The following is a 17295-nucleotide window of genomic DNA, read 5'->3' as shown; positions in this document are numbered from 1 at the left end:
TTGGTGGCTGAGGGATGGTCCGCACACAGCCCACGCACCTGCAGGAAAATAAGAATTTACACAATATTTAGAATGGAAGGAACATGATTAATGAGTGTAGAAGGTCAATTTTTCTGTCAATGTGTTCGTATACTGTAATATCTTTCTGGAAGGGGCTACTCACTGCTTCACACTTTCCACACCAGCAATGGAGGAAGACTTGGAGGCTTTGAACCTCCCCTTGGAGAGCTTCTTATGATAGCGTGCGGAGTAGCTCAGCCTCTCCTTGTCGGAGTCGGGGAGTCGTTTTGGAAATGAATTGTTAACATCACCAACCATACTTTTAGAACGGGCATTTATTACCATGCTGTTGGGCTTAGCCCTCAGCGGTTAACTCATAATCCCAGAGTTTAGCAATGTAGAACATTTGACAAAAGACCAGGTCAGGTCTGAATACAAACGTACATACCGATGGTACAGATAGCGAGATCCTCCGCATCCAGATTCTCGAATCCTTTGTCGGGATCCACCTCGGTCTTCTCCAGGCCGTCTGGTACATCGGGGTCGAGACAGATGTCCTCCAACTGTCTGCCTGTCTGGGCAAACAGGTACTCTATCCCGAGCAGCTCCCCTGTGTTGGATCAACATTCAATGCACACAGTGTCATCTCTGATGATCCAAAACATAACAACATAATCATAATGAAATAGAATGGTACAATACTTAGAATAATACAATTATTATACTGTACTGCCTGGTGGCCTGAAGTCCAGACACAAGGGTTTACCCAGCACCGCCTCGCTGGCCTGGTTGGCGCCGCTGCTGGGCCCACTCATTGGTGACTTTGTCGTGGTCCAGGAGAGGAACGCCCGTGGTGTCCGTACCTTGGGGGCCGTCGTAAGTCTTAATCAGTTCGTCGATCAGACGGGTGGTCTCCTCGGTTCCCCGTGTTGTACGGCAGCAATGTAGTGCCAGCTCCTTCTTCGTGACAAAGCGAGAGGCATGGCAATCACCTTTCCAGTCTCAATGTACGGCGGAAATCCTGCAGGCAGCTGAGAATTGCGTCGCTGCTTGTCCTACTCATGACAAATGACGAAACAAATTACATAAGCCTTGCAAGCTTGGCGTACTTACAAAAGATCTGAACAGCAGTAATAGTGTATCTCTGTAACATTTTTTTTCTTAAAATTTCTCATATGATGCATGGCACGGATTCAATATTTAAGTACAAAATGTATCAATCGATGGCAGAAATCGATCCGTACCTGAGGAAGCAAGGTTCCTCTCTCGTCATGTTCGCTCCCGGGCATTACCATGATGTCTTACAGTGAACCTTTCCACAGAAATGAATGTTCCACAAAATTGTTCATCCTTGGCACGGTCTATTTACGTTAGCGCCCAAATGAATATTTCCTTATGCAGTCATGATGGGATAGATACTAACAAACTGTGGGAAACATACCTAGACATGTGGTCAATCACCCCTTGTAGGAGGACAGAGTGATATCCCTTTCTGTTGAAGAAATCAGTGTGATCCTTTGATGGTGCTTTGATAGGGATGTGTGATCCGTCTATCGCTTCTGCACACTGGGGAAACCCCCACCTCTCCTTGTAGCCCTGGATCTCGTTTCTTTTGACTTCTGTCTAGTAGGAAAGATAGTCTCAGAACAATACTAGGTTTATGGCGTTACACGCTTCGTGGACAATGACGCAAACCGAACCTGACTCCGAAGATGTCCGCAACACTCCTCATCCGGTCTCCAGAGGCTAGCCAATATTTGCCGGTCGCCAGTCGCTTGCTTATTGGCATTGCCGGCTGCATCCGAGTGTCCCTCATTTCCAGGACCGGGTCGAGCTTGTCACAAATAATCTGAAATGTGCCACTTTTTCATTCTGAACCGTTTGTAGAACTCTGCATTGCACAGTGTGCACCGTACACTGCCAGCAGCCACTTTCATGGGCTGGAGGTGAGGCAAAGGTCTGACGTGCCACCAGGGGACTGATGAACTGCTCACAGTCGGTCAGGTAGTGCAGACAATGCTGCAGGTATAGACCTCACTGTGCTGCTCCAGGATCTGATTCCTGAGTTAGCTGACCCGGCATCGAGCTGTCGCAGAATGTCACCAGACCATGCCGCAACCTTCTTAGTGTAATCTTTGCACTCAGGGTACTCTGTGGCCGTGTAGTACCACCCGTCAACGTCAAGGTCTAGCCTCACCGTCTTGTGATGGCTTACCTGCGTGAGAATGTGGGTAGGGAATTAATGGAACATGTAACTCTGTAAAACTCCAATTATATAAGAATGTTTAATATTTTCTGTACACTTGTATGTGAAAAAAAATACACAAGAACATTACTTAATAGCTCTTTTTGCTGCACAATGTCTTGACACATCTCAGTTGAACAGCCCACATCCTATATGGCATTCACAGGAAGAAGGGCCTGTGGAAGTAGCGTAGGACTTTTGAGTTTTGAACGTCCATACATGATAATGTGCATCATCTTTGATCAAGTAGATGCAGAGTAGGACCTATTTTGAGTACATACATCATTGATAAGCAGATATAAATGTACATAATACATAACATTATTTATAAGAAGCAGTACAGTAGGACCTTTTCTGAACGTACATACATAATCTATATATAGAGATCGTTTATAAGTAGATATGGGACAGGACTTGTTTTTAACGCCCATACATACATATATACTACTACTACTACTACCTATTCAATATTTAAGCATCATTTATAATGTAGAGAAGGACTTGTTTTGCACGTCCATATATAATCAATATATAAATATCACTTGAAAAGTTCCTGGAAGCACTCGCAGCATTTGATCGAGAACACTTCCGTGAGATCTATGTACGCACACACCAGCAGCCATAGCATAACAACACCCCCCACCACCTTTTATCAGCTTCAACTTGTCTGGGATGACCATGTACACAGCTAGGCAGTCAGGCAGCCTCCATGCCCTGTTTTGAACATCCATACATAATACAGTATCATTCATAAGGAAACAAAGAGTAGGACCTGTTTTAAACGTCCGTACATTATTATCATAAGTCTATGTCATCCCAAAGCAGAAAGGTATAATCTTTATCCAGATCGAACAAATGTGGCTCGTGGGGAGTTTGTCCTATACACAGACTTTAAGCTCCTTTTTTCAGCCAAGCACTCCTGAACAGTTAAGGAGGATTTTACAGCGCAAAAACTTTCCCTTCCAAACCTGCTACGGCCATACTATTTTGTTACAGGCTTGCTACATTTTGAACAAATATTACATCCAGACTTCCGGAAGTACTTTCTTTTGACACGGCCGTTTTGGTCCTCTAGGGTCCTTTTCTTTCTTTACCAGTTTGTGGTCGCGGGTACTCTAAAAGTATATGCTGGGACACAACTAGCCGCCCCTTGAGTCTGTCTAGACTAGAGAATGAACACTGGAATAACATACTGAAGTGAAGTTCCATAAGGAGCAGTACCTGTCGCTCTGCTTTCTTCTGCCGTTTGTGATACCGGAATAATATCCGATGTGAAGGACTCATTAAGTTAACGCGTTGCAATGGATACACATTCCGGACACACACACTCAATAAGATATCTATACTAAAACGTGACTTTTGATTTTTAATCAGCACTGGCTCCAAACAAGTTATTGTATTAAATTATATCCAATAGGATACGGCTGTATGAAACCACTGGGTCAGCTTTTGGTGGTTGATCTCATACAGCTGCAGAGGTGTGTCTGTCATCAGTCTGTGGCTGCTCACCCCCAGCAGGCGGATTTGTCCGTTATCTCTCATGATATGAGAGCCCACCGACTCGTATTTCCTCCACTCTTCTTTGGATACGTATGTAAGATGCAGAGCTGCAGATAGACAGACTCCACCAGACGGCTTGTGTTGGGCCATTGCACAGGGGAAAAAAGCAGATAAAACAACATCAAGAAAATGTGATTTCGACGTAGTCTTGGCGGGCTTCGCTGCCCCGGCCGCCGCCTGCAGCTTGGTCGTGGCCATGCATAGCAGGGTGTACTGGCCCACGGACAGGTCCAGCGATTTAAGCAAGTTAAAGGCTCCTCCATTCTCATAAACCATGATGACATATATAACGATAATATAAGGTTATGAAATTAGAATAACCAGTGATACATTGACAACAATTAAGGATTTACAAGGTTCATGTTGTAATTAAGGCAGTAAGTCATGTTCTTGTGGCAACACTCACCATTGAAAGTGGTGGCTTGTGCAACAGTGCTGTCCTCTGCTGTGCCGTCATCGGGGTCCTCCTGGTCCAAGGCGCCATCCTGGAGTACCTTGCCTGTCTGGTCAAACAGGTACTCCGCCCCAATCAGTTCTCCTGATTAGAACAGTATAAATGAAATTAAAATAGTGTGATCAACAGCTGTGTATAGCCCTTCTAATACCGTAGAACTGAAGTACAGTTTGTAGTCTATTTTATACATACACATACCTGTGTATTTCCCAGTCTGTCTAACTGGCTGGACTTGTTTTCAGCCTAGGACACTTTCGCCGAGCTAGTTCAGGGCATCGCTCATCTTCGTGTTGTACACGTGGTGCCTCACCCCACCAGACAGCGCCAGCTGCTCGATCTTCATTCCTGCGGGCCAACCCAAGTAGATAGGCCTAGAAGTTCAAGTCACTTGCGCTGGTACCTTTTCAACAAGTTTGAAAACACAAATTCACAATGTGAAGCTAAGGATATTTGCCATTGTTACTTATGCCACATTCATTTAAACAGAACAAAATGAACTTATCATTCTGACTCTCAAGAAAAATCAAAAGCAAGAAGTATCCACTTGGAATAAATCTGTTCTGGTGCAGTTGGAATGACTCCAGAGATGTTGACCATGAGCACATCTGTAGGTGGGTAGCGTCACCCCCCACACACCTACACACTGTGAGAGCCTCCCCATGAACACACCATACAACTGGTGGGACTCGGTGTTACATCCGATTGCTAGCCTCCTCATAGAATGCCAAATATCTAGGCGGATGTGTAGATCTTTTTTGGCAGTCTTCAGTTGTTTCAAGTCCTCATCACTCCACTCAAATATACACACTGTGAGAGTCTCCTCATGAACACACTATACGACTGGTGGGACTTTGTATTACATCCTATTGCTAGCCTCCTCAAAAAATGCCAAACATCTAAGCGGATGTGTAGATTTTCCATTCGTGAAACAACCTCTTGTACTTGCCCGTTGTCGACAGTTCACTGCAGGAATCACCACAGTAATCACTGCAACATTTGCTATCCACATACAGAATTACAGGAGGGAGGGACCTCAGCTTCCTTGTATCTTCTCGTTAGTCCTTCAGCCACACTAATGAGTCCAGCACCTTCAGCTGCTGTCAGCACACTCATCAGCACCTCACCGCGTTCATTCCCTACATTAGTTACCCACGAAGCTGTGCCCGCATCGAGACCTGCTAGCTTTCGGACCATCTTGTTTGTAGAGTCCAGTTTCAGGATTGTTCCAAATGTAGATGTAATGGCTCATTTTACCCCGTCCAGTCTGTCCTTGATGTCTCGAAGGTACACGGTGAGGAGCCAGCGGAACTGCGGGATAGACACGAATGATGGAGGATCTGCAACATCTGGGGGTGAAACTAATCCACTTGCCGAGGTATCCGACTTGAATGAAAGACAGTCTGTCTTACATAGTCTTACAAATTCAAGCCTCTGTGCTGTTCTGCAAGCTTCTTCCGGAGTTGGGATGCACTATTTCCCAGCCCTCTCTGCCGGAGAAGACGAATGACCCTGATGTCGCAAGCCAGGCGATATGTCAACACAATGGGAAACTGTTGACGGTGTCCCATGTCACGGTGGCATGGTAGTGAGTCAAGTCAAGGATCAGGACAGAGGCATGATGTTGCGGAGATGATAACCTTTATTCAGGACAATCTGGGCACGTCCTACCCTGTCGGCGTCTCTAGCTGGAATCCCCTACCCTGATACGTGTCCCTTCTCAAACCCCTGTACATCTGCTCCCAATTACCCGGGTGACACTCCCCACACCAGGACGATGTCACCTCGTGACACCCATATCAGCTGCTAAAGAATGGGCTCGCTCCAACCAATCACTTTCTTCTTGCAATTCGGGCACTGCAGAAATAACGTCAAAGCCGTTCCTACCATTCGACATTTTGTATGTCCCGTGGGATCCCGTCTGCTTCAGCGCCCCCATGTGCAAAACCAGCAGCGCCACGGTCTTGAAATCACGATCACTGTCGCAGCTCGGCTCGGTTGTGTCTCAATGCTCTCATCGAGGTGTCCTTGTCGCCAATAACATCATTCTTGATACAGTTTTCCCGTACTGGTGTTTGATCTCTTCTGTCATAGAAAGTAGGGTCATCTTTGCAATGTCAGTTGCGGTATCAGCATTGTAAGCAAAAATGGCATCATTTCTTACCAGTGATTTGAGTTCTGTTTGGGCAGTGTTTTTGACTGCATCAATACTGGCCTTACTGTACGTCTTCAGGTGATTTCTCATTTTGTTGATGCTCAACGAGTGTGTTCATCTTTGATAAATGCGACTTCAGTTCTGTCAGTGGGTTACTCACACTACCAAAAATGCCATTCTTGTCTATTTATTATACTCGGAGGAAAAGTCATCTTCCTTGTGTACCAGCGGCCGAGAATATCTGGTAGAATGCAATCCTCCAGTATGCTTGCAGCTTGACGAAAACCATATTTCAGTGCTACAGTCCTTTGCCACTTCTCTCAGTGCCGCAATTCCGCAATCCTCGTCCTAGTTGACTACATTGGGCTGGCCTTTCTTAAACCAATATCCCGATTGTAATTCACAATTCGTAAGAAGGCGCGCACTTGCTTCTTGGTCTTCGGGATTGGGGTGGCTTGTATGGCCGCAACCTTGCTGGCTGTAGAGACCTCTCTCTGTCCTATCATCTTCCTCTAGTACCACAACACTTGGTTTGACTGTGAGCCCAGCCAGTTCCAGCCTGTACAACACCTCTGTTAGGTTCTTTCCAATTGAATGAAGTCGAGACGATACGGGGAGTAAAAAAGCTATAGAAATATACAGGAGGCACACCTGGACTCAGAGGTGTGCAAGCTAACAACATCCAACAGCTCCAGCACACAGGTGCCCTGGCGTTGGTGTTCTCGTGGAGGTATGCCTCTTTCAGACGTGTCCACGGAACGTTTGTACCTTTTTTTGCTCGTTGAGGCCCTGGTTCGTCTTTAGGTCTTCTAGGCTGATCTTCGGTATGCTTGGTTCATACGCACAGTTAATGTTTACATACATATGTACACATCTTTGAACACATTTATACTATCATAGTTTTGACAGGTCACTATTCCAGGTATTCCTTTTGTCATCTGGAGGCCACTTGCCCCTCTTTAATACAGTGATTGTTCCACTAAAGCCATTAATATTGCTGTACTAGTTTTTGCGTATTTCATGCCGTGGGGCTGATGTGAACTTTACAGATACAATCTCTGAATTTCTGATGGCCTTTGCAATTGTCACCTTAGGGATTTTTTCAACAGGAATATACCTTACAACCTTCCAAATATCATTGATTTTAGCATCAGTCTTTATTGCATTTTTATCTTTAAGCTGAGGCTTCCGGGTTAGGACGGGCAGGCCGCCTGCCTGGCACGGAATCACTCAACGTTGGGAGCACTTACGAGTTTTTGTAAATGTCTGTATGTGCGACTGTGCGAATATGTTCTTCATGTGTTTTTATTGCAGAAACATTTTAAAAACTACCATCTACTCCTATTGTGTCCGCCACCTTGCCCATCTCCTCAAATGTTGACATCAGATGCTGCACACAGTTTTTATCGATTATATCCGCTGTCTCGTTGCAGACTGGTGCCAGGGCCAACGAAAACACTGTCACTTTGGCCTCCTTCTTGTCTCAAGATCACATTATGTGACTGGTCTCGTGTTGTATGGTCTGACTGATATGTCACTTCGAATTCTTTGTTTCCGCTCCTTATTTCATCCACTCTTTGAAGCCTTTTATGTTGGCCAAATGTCCAGCTTCAATTTTGACCCATTGCGTCGTTGTTCGCCCGGGTAATGCAACACTGTCCATGTTGATTTGTGTGAGAGTATCCAGAACAGCTTTGACAACATCCTGAATAATATTGCTGGAGACTCCTAAGGTGAGCAAGTGATAGTAAGTTAGGCGAACCTGTGCTGTGTATGTCTTTCCATACCTTGTTCCTTGTGTTCAACAGTTGTATTTACAGGGCTATAAGAAGCACGTCTTGACGTGGTGTCTATGCCAGAGTAACTTTTATTCAAACCAGATGTTAGTATAGTGGCCGGGATCATACAGTACGTATGTGGATTGGGTAAGATATACTGACAACACCTTGTACCCTTTTAGTTTGTTTTTCTAACTCCTCTAGGATGCCTTCATAAAACACTTCTGCTGCCTCTTGTCCTTGCTCCAAGTTCTCTTCTGCTACTCTTATTCCCTGTTAAACTTGGGTTGGGAGTTCGCCTCTGCGCGTGCCTTGCATCGGCTACAATGCTGATGGCCTCCTCTGACACATCCTGGTTCTCCTATTTCCTACATATTAAATTCTGATATATGGAAAAAAAAATCAGAATCAGATACATTTGAACTCTAGTACACATATAAACACCAACATCTTCACGATCGGAAAATTGGAATGTATTGTATGCCGAATATTTCATCATCATCATTTTTGTATTTATTTTTACCGCAATCTTTCAATAGAGTATACGAAATATATTTCTTCTTGCCATGGAGCAACAAATAGAGCCACCAAGGCTAAAGGACCAATGGCAATTTGTCATTCTCCGAACCCGACACACCGACAAACCCTAAGTGAGCCTCCACAGCCTTGATACCCAACGCTACCGAATACCCTCCCCAGACAGGATGTACTCAAGTGCCGCCAGAAAATAGTTCCCCGCAAGGACAAAGCATCCATCGAATTAGTGTTTGTTACATTGTATTAGGTAGGTGGCATTATTTTCCGGATTTAGGTATATTAATTACTTTTTAAAGTAAACAAATTAGTTGTTTTCGATGTATTATTTGGAGCTTTACAGCTAACCATTCTCGTGGCGGATGGATATGAGCAGTACTTCCCGTCGTACTGTCATCCAGCTTCAGTTGGAGAAGAAAGGCGGTGGCGAGAGGTGGGTGCTCGGATGAGTCAGAAAAGAGGTCCTTTTCCATTTCAAATTGTCTCTCACTATTGTCAGTATAATGTGGAAAGAACTTCTTAAACAATGTGGTAGCTCATATGTCTTATGTGAACGAATTCTTGGTAGGGGAATCGATTAAATCCGTCGGTCACTTTATCTAAGGAGGTATTAGGATAACCTCCTTGCTTTATCCACGCCATTTGGGGTTAAAGGAAGGTTCTTGCATGTGTCTCGCAACCAAAAGTCTGTCCTCACCCTCATGATTTTGACCCGAACTAGTAGTTTTTGATGCCAGGCAAGGTTCATTGTACTATTTTGATGATATACACCCGATTTTATCCGCGACTCTTGACAAGCAACTAAAATATGTGAGGCCGGCCGTGGGGTGACATCTGTGAAGGATTATGTTGTTAACTTGTCGGCGGACGGGAACTCTGCACTACTGTAGGCGGTTTTCTCGAACGACTTGTTTGATAAAAATTTACATCCTGTTTGTGTTTTGTATGGTGACGTCTTAACCTAGAAGTAGTGTTGTGTACATAATGTACATTTTGTAAAATGTATCTTAAGGAAAAAAACATGTGCCTAGGTGTACCACCTCCAAGTTTTTTTTTCGCTGGCCAAAATATGCTCGTGCTATCTCTGTCACAAATGCCCGGCCTATTTCATTGATATCTATCATATTTTTTGGTCGGTCCCAACCGGCGACATCAGTATCATGAGTACCATTACTCAACTATTTATTGTTCTTTATGCCTGTTTCCTCTACAGAAGCTCTTGACATGAGGCGAACGGCAGTCAGTTGAGCAGACCACCTGAATGATATCTTATTCCACAAAGAGCTCCAATGTGTCATACTTTAGGCGTCAAAGCCAATATCATTGTTCAACGAAGCCAGCGTGCAGCATCTGATCATAGCAGGAGCCTCCCCGAACAATGTTTAACAACAAAGTCGTTATCATTGGTGGCAAATCAAATTGTGACACATAACTGATGACATGTATTTAATTTCTAGGCTAGTGGCAGAACATCCAATTAACTCAGGGTTTGTTAGTCAGTCAGGTTTAGTCTAACAGCTGTCCAGCCTCTTGGAAACCCAGACTTCGGGGACTGTGCCTCTGGCTCAGTGGGGGCTGGTTCAGCTTAGTTAGATGGGTTTGTTGGATGTTGAACCCAAAATTGAGTGAAACAGAAGATATTTTCGTTCCAGACATTTTTAAATGCTGTTTCATTGGAATAGTTTGCCTAATTTGAGAAAAGGTGGTCAGAATAGGCCAGTCACGAAGAGCTGCGGTTTGGTCTGTGTCTGTGACTACTACTAAGTTTACAATGTGTCATAGATATTTGACGGACGTGCAAAACAAATGACATTCATCAGGGCGGAGCTTCAGGCCATACTGGCCCAGGCGAGAGAAATCACATCTTGCATAGCACATACATCATCCTACATTAGGTAGCTCTTCGGTTAGTGCATCCATTGCTCATGCCGCCCTTCGCTCTCGGGCCCTCCGGTCACTCGATCTTTTCTCGAGTCCTTCTCCCCAGCCGTACTACCAGATGTGACGGTGGCCAGATAGTCAAGTCTCAGGAGCCAGAATTCATAAGTGTGACCAGAAATGGCTTTCAAAAACACTCAATTTACTCTATCAACATCTATTTTTTTCCTCATATTGCTTACTAGAATATACCGCTGGATTTCATGAATTGGTGTATTAGAGACATTTTCTTGCTCATTTGCTTACGAGCAACATATTGGCCCGCCGAGGACCAGTGTATAATGTCTTTATTGCCAGGACAGTCTATCTCCTGGACATGACATTCCTGATTCTTTTTAAATGATTTGGTGCACCTTCATCAACTGGGAACTCAACCCTGGACACTTTGCCATACAATCCATGCCCAATGAAAAAGCTTGAATGTGTTGTGCGGGAAGTTTTGTACATCAATGGCGGCATGAATGTTGTTCAGCCCATGGTCAATGGCTCTGGTGATGTGTGTACTCATGGGCTCTTGACTTTCATCCTGGCAACATTAGAAGAATGGACTTGTTTCATGCTTGATATAATTGAATAGCAAAGTATACACTGATCATGATAGCAACCCTGTAATGTTGCATGTATATCCGTATCTCGTGTCAGAAAAATTGATATGCAAGAGTATCTCATTTCCCAATATACTGGAAACTATAAAGACAAAACTAAAATCTTATTTCACTAAGAACTCAATTTGATCCATCTCGTCAATGATACTTGATATGTACTTGTCTGGGTTGCCCCTTTTTTAATATGCTTGTAGTACTTTGTCCGCTCATTTCTGAAAGCAAGAAAAAAAGTACTGTATATTCAGTAATCTATATTCAGATTAACATAAATTACACTGTTAGTATATCAAAATAACATTGTGCTAAAAGCTGCTCTAATTTCCCTCCAGAGCTGCTACATCGCAGTTGCTTCTAAGAAGATACGTCTCTTGTTCCGTACATACTTCTCCAAGATAGTGTTTTTTTTTGGCTGTTCAGGGTAATGTACTTTGACACACGACTTCTTATTTCATTATTCTATCTCTGGCCCTCTGCATAGGCCATGCATTAGATCCACTTTCATTGAATAAGTTAAATTTTCAGATACATGTATGTGGATATAAATATGTATTTTGAGTTTTTTTTTTTAAATAATCTTTATTAATTTTTGAAAACAAGAAAGAACATACAAAGTGGATGTACAAAAAAGCAACCTAAACCAGGAAAGACAACTTGCATTTCCCAACTAAATTAATTTAACAGTGCATAACCAATGGGTCCCCACTTTAACAAGTTTTATGTAAGTTTTGAGCAATGATGTATTCTACTTTGTAATAATAATGTACATAGGCTAAAAAAAAATCTATTGTAGAAATTTTTAAATGTCTACTTTTAACGATATACATTTTAGCAATTAATTGTATTTTGAGTCTTTTGTATGACCCAGCCGGTAATGGAATTCACCATCTACTTAATACAAAGTGGACACTCCAATAGACCATCTTGGCCATTGTTCAATCTTACACAACTTTAAATCAATACAAATACAATCCAGCTATATATCTAGACCATCAACAGATCTGTGAAAGATGCATGAGTACTTTTTGTATATCATTACCAGCTTGTCAAAACTTTGTTTTTATGTACTTTTTCATTAAAGCTAATACTGATATCAATGTCTCAGCCTGGGATTGTTGCAATGAAGAGAAAACGAATAACGTACGGTGGAATTGAATCATGGCCTGTTGCCATTTCTTCCTCGCAAAGTCCCGGATCAGCTTGTCTGGGCTGTCAAACAGCATATCCAGCGTGGCCTGAGTTCGGTTTTCCTCTCCGCACTGTAGCTCAAGCTGTCTTTGACGCTTTTTTGCTTTATTTTCCTCGTCATTGTCGTACTGATGATTGAAAATATCTGGGCTGTCAAACAGCATCTCCAGCGCGCCCAGGATACGGTTTTCCTCTCCCCACTGTAGCTCGAGCTGTCTTTGACGCTTTTCTGCTTCATTTTCCTCGTCATTGTCGTACTGATGATTGAAAATGTATTGTAAGTAAATAGTCAAAATGCACTTGTTATAAATAGTGACCGCTCTATATTCCAAAATCTATGGTGTTAGGAAAAAAAATGCTTTCTGTAATGTAACTGCACACTAGGCAGTGGCCGAAGGAAGCGACCGCCGGGAGAGGAATCAGAGTGGCTTCTAGCTCGCAGCTAACACCATGCCAGCGTTTAATGTTCTTAGATCGTATGTCTTCGCTTAATAGTCTCGGGAAAGAACCTCAACATTGTGCGAACTGTTGCCTGTAGAAAGAACATAACCTCACCATAGCATTCAATTAATGGAGTTGTACTAGCGATATATCATAGTAGGCTTCCATACGGAAACGGGTTGTGGTCAGGGCCTGGGTTGTGGTTGTCTGTTGTTGGTTGGGTGCAGCTCATGTACTTCTCAAACTGCTTGGCAAACACGCCCATACCCTCTTCTTGACAACTTTTTGAGCCAAAAAATGAGAGATTCAGACTCACCACAGGCTGCATGTGACAATCAAAATTGCCTGCGCCACACAATCCCTTCTTTTCTTTCTCCGAAACAGAATGGGACTCATCTGGAATTACAGATGAAGTACCATACCATTGTGTAGAATTTAGTACTACTCATGGTCCTGCGAGACCGACGAGTGCCCTTACTACTTACTTTACTACCATACTTTCTCCATTTAAGTATGCACCTCAATCAATGTATGCTAAAGAAAGGATCTAGTTATTGCCAGGTATATATGGGGCATGCTCTCTGCTTCCTGTGGCATTGTTGGAGGATGTGGTGCCCCATGTTTATCTTAATGACAGAATGGAAATTATCTTAACTTTAATTCAAGATTATGTCCGAAGGCTAATTGCAAAGTTGTTTTTGTAAACACCGGCATGCGGAATTTTCTTGTTAAAAAAAAATTTAGATGAATGAAAGGGGAAATAATAACCGTTCAAAATTTCTTTCAATTTTCCCGAAAGCTGCCACATCGATAATTAATTTGGTACACATGTTCACTATCTTTCCAACAATTTGCTTGAGCTTAACATCCCTGAAGGTCTGGATAGACGTGCATTTATGGATGTGCGGTACAGAAAACAGAGCATTTACATTGTCAATGTCATCAGGTGTCGGGGAAAGAGCCTCAACATTATACAGTTGCAAGGTGGCAACAAATGTCACACAGGCAGTGTTTAGCAATACAGCCACATGTTTGAACTGTTGCTTGTGGAAAGAACAAAACTTAACCAGAGCATTTGGTGTTATTGGACATGTATATTTTTAGTATATGGTATGTGAGTTATGCCCAAATGGCTTGGAGCACTGCCTTGGGTGGATCATTTACATCCCTTCGTTATCCTAAGAAAAAAATTGAACGGGGTTTTAACTTAAGAATCAGTAGAATTACATTGTAGTGATTGGATAAATAGATTTCTTCACTGTATTGTAGAAATCCTGCAGTCCTACAAATCCTGCAGTCCTACAGCATTAAGCAGTAGGACAATGATAAAAAGCTGTCCACATGTACCTCTGGTGTGTCATTAATATCTGGTGGGAAATCTAAACCAGCCATAACCGCATTAAAGTGGCATTTGGACAGGTGACTAAAGACATATGCATTTCGTGCCTGTTCTGACAAAGACTGAAAAGCAGCCCCCACCAATTTCTTTGAAATTTAACCTCTGGGTGGCCGAGTCCGTGTAAGGCCAGTTCTACACTTCCCGCTCTTATGCTGGAATTCCTTCAGTGACAATGCACACAACTGGCCGGCTACTAGCCTCCAAACCTATTTTAACTTGTCCAGTGCGTCGTCTGAATACGTAGCAAATCCAAACAAAGCGAGCAAATGACAGTAAAAGTGATTCATCTTTTTTATGTTGTCCTGAGTAGAGAGAGGTGGGGAAGAAATAATCTCCATCTTCTATTAAAGATGAGAGGAACTTGCATAAAGATAATTCACGGATATCTTGGGTATGTGTTCTATCAGTTGACCTGTTACGAATCACAATGACAGAGGTTGACTGATTTACTACAGCAAAAACAGACGTAATCACTTAAGTGGATTCCTTTACTAGTCTTGGCCCGACTTGGGTAAACAATACAGTGTGTCATTCTTGGTAAATCAAAGACATTCACATTACATATCACAATCAATATATAACATATAACTAACTTAGTAGTTGAAACAATCATAATCCTTTGCAGACTTTGTCTTGGCTGGCTTTCATTTATGACATGGGGAGGCACTGTGCTGTTCAAGTTTAGCCTGGATAGGAGACCCCAGCCCGACATAAAAAAAAATCTTCACGATATACATTTTTGAAATTGGGTTGGGGTCAGTTATCCAAGCTAGTTCAAGTTTGGTAGTTTGCTAGTTGTTCCTTTTTATGATTTCTCGTGCCTGAAGATACAGATCACGTCCCCCGCTGTTACTATCTGACAGTGGATCAACTTGATCGTGAAGGTCAGATAAAATCTCGCCAGGCAAATCAAGTAGCATAGGGTCGAATTCCTCGTCAATAAAGTCCTCTACGTTTGCTGGTGCAGTGTTATTGAAATACTCCCTAACGGATGTGTAGTCTGATCTAAAAATTTTCAGAAAGCCTTGCAGGAAAAGCTGTATGGGCGTTTTTGATTTTGATGTTCTAACCTTGTGATTATTTCGCCACTCCCTAAATATTGCCATGTCTCTATTCAACCGTGGCAGAAATACGTAATGGAGTGCCGCATCATCTACGTCGGCATCTAAAACACCTTCCCTCTCTTACTGCCAGAAAAAGTCCATGTATGCCTGGGTACATTCCTGTCTCACGTCCCGCCAGAAGCGCTCGATTCGAGTATTATGTACAGACGAGCCTACAAAATGGGGATTGTGTTCAGGACCTCAAACTTCGGTGATTAATTTTATGATGTCATTGTTTTCTCCGCCTTGGTCCGTACGTATTCTGGAGGGCCACCCAAACTCACGGACTCCACGTAGAAACGCCTGCTTCATGTTAGCAGCCGTGTTTCTGTTAGTTGCGCCCATAAATGTACACATACGCGAATATCCGTCTGTGCCCGCCTGGATGACTATCTTCCATCTCGTGTATCGAGTGCTGTCCGTGGAAAAAGAACAAAGAAAAACAATCACAATGCGTTCATTTATGTTCATATGAATGTTTTATGGCAAGTATTCAAGTTAGTTATGGTAACCTGGTTAAATCTCGGTCCGGTTTGCTGAAACTTAATATGGGGTTGAGTAGGTGTTTACACCTTACACTGAGTTTTATCATTGAGATACTGGAGATGGTTACACCTGAAACTGAATTTAAACAAGTATTTATTTACATCTTATAATGAGTCATAGCATGGAAGTGCCGTAGTCGTTTACACTCTACTTCTACCTTGTCTTTATTACTGATGAAAGAAAATAACCACACCACAAGAGAATCACAGAGCCAAGTAACTTTATTACATTAATTACTTTATTGCATTGATATCGTATAGATGTGTATAATGGTAAACAGAACATGGTGTGATAAATGCATATAATGTTCTCATCCACTGATGATCGTCTTTGGTTGTATTATATATACATAAAAAGCGTTGGTCCTATGACGGAACCTTGTGGTACTCCGGCTAATGGGAACTTCCATTCAGAACCTACTCCCTGGATGACCACACGTTGACGTCTCTCGGAGAGATAGCTGGTTCGTTGGTATGTCGGGTCGCATGGGATGATCAATACGCAAATTCTAAAGCTCCTTTCAGCCTTAGCAGTTCTGCAAATCTCTCGACCTTGACTGTCAAGGTTGGCAACTGCTCAGGGTCAGGGTTGATAGGAGATGGCAGTTGGAGGTCGTCCTGATGGATGTGAAATAAATAAATTCAAGTATAATACGGTACACTGTACATAGAAACTGCATGGCGCACTGTATTAGATAATACTTTCTATGGACTGCAGCACGTTCTTGTTCAGCTGCATCTTGCCGGGTGCGCCCTTCTTCGAAAATGCAGTGTAATTTGACAGGTCCAGATCTTGATGGAAATCGAAGAGATGACGAGTCAGCTTCCTTCCATCGTGACCGGACTTACAAGCCTTGACCAAAGCATATTTACATTATGTGCCCTAAAGCTGACATACCACTTGATCTTAACATGCTTCTCCACGCCTCCAATCTCGATGTTAACTCCATTCTCCTAGATGGCCTCGTGAAGTGATAATGTAAACATACAAGACTGAGGCTTGAGAGAACTCACCTTTGCCTCCTTGCATCGCCTGGTGAACTCATACTGGTCGATGTCCCTGGTTGAAGCTGAAGAGAATGTTGTAAGCATCCTCCTCAGCTCCCCCCTTGAGCCCTGCAAACAGTGTTTGCGTCACGGTTCTTGTTGTCTGATTTTGATACTGGCCATCCATCCACTGTCTCATCACACCTTCAGCCTCCTGGAAACAGCGGTGGCTCAACGTTGCCACTGTTTTGTGAATGCACATGTTCGCTGACACATGTTTCTTCTGGAATATGGAACAAAAGGTGGCTAAGTATCTTTCAAATATCCCCCCCACACACAAACAGAAACTGACTCTTTGCAGTGCATAAA

The 17295-nt window shown here is 43.0% G+C and overlaps 2 long non-coding RNA genes across 2 annotated transcripts; one reads left to right on the top strand and one right to left on the bottom strand.

Moving 5' to 3' along the window:
* Positions 1-841: 841 nt before the first annotated feature.
* Positions 842-12356, top strand: LOC118417340. The gene is made up of 2 exons (XR_004831361.1): positions 842-9184; positions 9937-12356. It is a non-coding gene; the product is annotated as an uncharacterized LOC118417340 (long non-coding RNA).
* On the bottom strand, positions 5881-17250 carry LOC118417341. The gene is made up of 2 exons (XR_004831362.1): positions 16954-17250; positions 5881-16557 (listed from the first exon to the last, which is right to left on the bottom strand). It is a non-coding gene; the product is annotated as an uncharacterized LOC118417341 (long non-coding RNA).
* Positions 17251-17295: the final 45 nt, after the last annotated feature.

The sequence above is a fragment of the Branchiostoma floridae genome, chromosome 6 (genome assembly GCF_000003815.2).
Source record: "Branchiostoma floridae strain S238N-H82 chromosome 6, Bfl_VNyyK, whole genome shotgun sequence".
NCBI classification, from domain to species: Eukaryota; Metazoa; Chordata; class Leptocardii; order Amphioxiformes; family Branchiostomatidae; genus Branchiostoma; species Branchiostoma floridae.
The sequence above is the reverse complement of the archived record's forward strand: the minus strand, read 5'-3'. Positions and strand labels throughout refer to the sequence as shown.